Raw genomic sequence first — 3,970 nt, 5'->3', positions numbered from 1 at the left:
ATCAAGAGCGGATAATACCTATTCTATAGGTATTATCCGCTCTTGATATAGTCTAGATTAACCGTATCCAATCCCAATTAAATTTCTGTTGCCGTGCCAGGTCACGTTATCAGTTGCTTGTATCCGCAAGAACAACGAAGACAGTAAAATAACGCCGCTGGTAATAACTTGACGAGGAAATTTCTCTTTGTTGCACTTTAACGCTAATCCGGCGAAATATTAATCCTACTTTGCACTTGAATTCACTAATATGCAGTCAGACCTAACGTTAATGATTACCGCTCCTGCTCGTAACGGCCGCTAGGGCCTACTCACCAGAGTACTACCATCGCTACTCAGTCAGTGTAGCGAGCGCAGCCAAGCGTAACATGACGACTGGTATTATACAGGTTAAGTCAGACCTGGCATAAATTAATGCGGAAAATATGCAAAACCCAGAGAGTAACCCGATAATTTCATCCATTTCTGTTGTGTGGTGAATGTTGAGGCTTTCATCGTATCTATGTGTGACACCGCGCAGAGACTGCATTCTAGAGTAGTATTGATCCCACTGGTTATATTCCAACTAAATTCTCTGTGATTACGCATTGACAGCGTAGGCCTACTATATGCGTGTAATAAGGCTACAATAAATTTGCACGAACCGCTTTATTTGCCGATTATCTGCACGCTAAGTTATACATCCTCTGTTTTTCTTGAGACGCGCACCACGTCGTTTTCTTCACGTCTTCCTATCGCGTGGCGAACATTAGCGGAAGTTAGTTTACCGCGATTACCGACTGACCAAAGGTCGATTGTGTTTCTAAGCGATCTCGCTGTTGAATAAACCCGCTACAGTAGGTGTCCACTTACAGCCAGAGCGTCACATCACGCCTGCTAAAATTTCGCCTATATCTGCATGGCGTGTGTCTACGCCTTTATATATAAGTAAGGCAAATTAGGTTCGTGGCATATTTAATGCATGTTACGTACATAATAATGATATAATATTTTATTAATTTAAAGACGGTACATTTTGTAACATACAACATGAGCTAGCAAGCTCCTCACAGTCTAAAAGCCTTAGTACTATTACTGGAGGCGGGACCGCCATATTACGTGGTCATCCGGAGATTCACAGTCTCCGTCTCCAATGTTGAGAGCCAGGATTTTACACCTTGAGAAAATTCACTGCACCGGCCGGGGTTTGAACTCACAGCCTTCGGAGTGAGAGGTGGACAATGTACGTGGCCTAACCACTGGGCCACCGAGGCATCTCAGGTAACCGCATACGTTAATGCATGACTGCGGTTTACAAACGAGGTCTGGCGGTTAAATGGCAGTTTTGTGTTTGCACTGTTAGCCTAAAATTGTGAGACGTATATGGTATCAAAGTCCACGGTTGCAACAGTGAGAGATATGCACAATAAAAAATCGTCAAACCGATGAAGCCAGCATATATTTGGAGGTGTTTGAATACATAAGCTCACCAAACTCCTAGCCCATCTATAGCCTATTGACCCGGACTACTGCCTGCGGGGGTAGAGACCTCTCGGCCTAACCACCTGTAACATGCTCTGCATAGATTATCAACGTAAAACCATCCCAACTCGGGGGGTTGCGTTGAGAATGCATGGGTCTGTCATATGGGAATTTGGATATATATATATATATATATATATATATATATATATATATATATATATATATATATATATATATATATATATATATATATATATATATATCACTATTGTCCGTGGGAGTGTTTGTTCGCACGCTCTGTCCGTATATCCGTTCATGTGTCGGTCCGCCCGTACACCGGTCAGTTCATCCGTTTGGCCTCCGCCCGGTGGTGTTCGGTAAGTTATTTGAGCCATGAGTTTTTTTGAAAACGATTCGGACGTTTTTAATTTGGGATTGGTAGATATCATAGCACATCGAAATTCTATAATAGAACAAACGCATTCTATATTCAATATGGGGCTCTTCTACCGTTTTGTCAATTGGGGGGACTTTTATCGCTAGAGGACATGGGGCAAATACGCACAAACCAGAAATGAACATCAGAGTTTCTGCAAAGTTGACAAATATTGAATATGTGAAATAGTAATTTGCTAGCTCTCGTGAAGGTTTACCGGGCAGTATTACTCACGTTTGCTCACAGTACTTTACAGATATACATTCATCTAAATTTCAGGCTTTCGAGCTAGTCTACGGGCTCAAATATGTCCTCCCCTTCCCATAGCTATTAGACCCACAGCATGGCCAGTGTGTGTTTCAGACAACTATATAAAGCGAGAGGGGTATGTTCTAATGGGGGTTATTCAACCGGGATATCTAACTATATGGATTGAGTTAATAGGCTGTTCACTCCAACCTCTCTCGAATATTCACGATAGTTGTCGTAAGACATCGGAATTCCAAAGCATTCTTAAAGTCTGACTGGTTTCCCGCTGCGTCACCGTAAACATGCAGTATAGCTTTTGTCTGTTGCGCATATCAGGTCTTTAATTGATTCCAAATGATTCTATCGTCCTGATATTTCGCATTTTGTGAAAAGATGACCGAGTTTCAGCATTAAGATTGTATTTATATTATTTATCAATAGGCCCTTATTCTAATTATTATATACGCGATACTAAGCGAATTAAGGGTAGTGGCGCTTATTTTTTAGGGTTATTAACCTGGCTTGTCTCAGAAAAGTCATTGTATAGAGACGGGCGGAATCCACAGGGGGGAATAGCTTTCAAATTGTTAAACCGGGTTAAGGTGTCGTCGATACATTGCTGTTAGAGGTTTTTCAGGTAAGGAGAGCTTACTACGAGGTTCGTGTTAGAGACACTTATTAGCATCTGTAACGGTGCGCATGCACTGATGCGTACCGAGAAGCACACTGCATGATGATGGCTTTACATGGTTTGCCCCGGGTTTTTTCGTTGTTCGCCTGATGAATCAGAGGTTATGCTGCCGCAGCTGCCGGCCAGCAGCATCGCACTCGGATTTATGACGGCTTATAATTAATTAATGCCGACGTGCATATGCTTCGATTCGTGCGCATCTCATCGCCTTCGGGATAACACGTCATCGACGCTTCCTAATGCTGCCTGTACCTGTGCGCACGATGGAGAAAAAAACCCTGACGATAAGCAGGTGGACTGAAACCGTGCAACGAGCGACAAATTCGCGGATAGAGGAATTTTGCTGCGTGGATTTCGGAGGTAGAGTAAGTAAAGTGTAAGGTAGAGTAAAGACCCGGTTTTGTCGTGGCTGGATTTTTGAAGGGTCCAACCCGAGTTAGCTTCTGTTTCACGTTAAATGTGATGTGATTAGTGAAAAACATTGGTGCCTCTGAACTCGCCATGCCGAATCTTTTGTTGATAGAGCGTTTGGCACGTAGGAACACGAGTGTGATCGTTACGCTTATATTTATCATCAATGGTAAATCATTAGGAAAGTAATGATTTTGTGTTGCATCGATTGTAGTTAGCCGAGGTGGCGTTATAAAACAAACATCGGTCATTCAATATAATGTATGCCTACGCGGGTGCGTGTGTGCGTGTAACCACCCGCCTACCCACTCAAAATCCATCCATCCATCCGCGCATATGGCATGGATGGATGGATGGGCCATGGATGGGGATGGATGGTCCATGGAGGATGGCATGGGATGGCCATGGATGGGATGGCTATGATGGATGGATGAGATGGATGGGACTGGTCACAGGCGTGCACCATCAACGCCTACGCGTATAGCTGCTCACGCACTGCATGGATGGATGGGATGCATACTGGTGCACATGGGTTCCACACCAATGTGCTTGCTGCACTCACGACCAGGGTCAATGACGGTTCATTCACTCACGTGGTGCCACTCACGCCTATGGATGGTGCACGTTACATCACGCCCACATGTGATGGTGTACTCAACGCCAGGTCCGTATAGCGCATAGACGTGGCCCGCTTGGTCTACTCACGCTCAGGATCTGGC

Source organism: Priapulus caudatus, unplaced genomic scaffold (genome assembly GCF_000485595.1).
Source record: "Priapulus caudatus unplaced genomic scaffold, Priapulus_caudatus-5.0.1 Scaffold171, whole genome shotgun sequence".
NCBI classification, from domain to species: Eukaryota; Metazoa; Priapulida; class Priapulimorpha; order Priapulimorphida; family Priapulidae; genus Priapulus; species Priapulus caudatus.
This window is presented reverse-complemented; position numbering follows the sequence as displayed.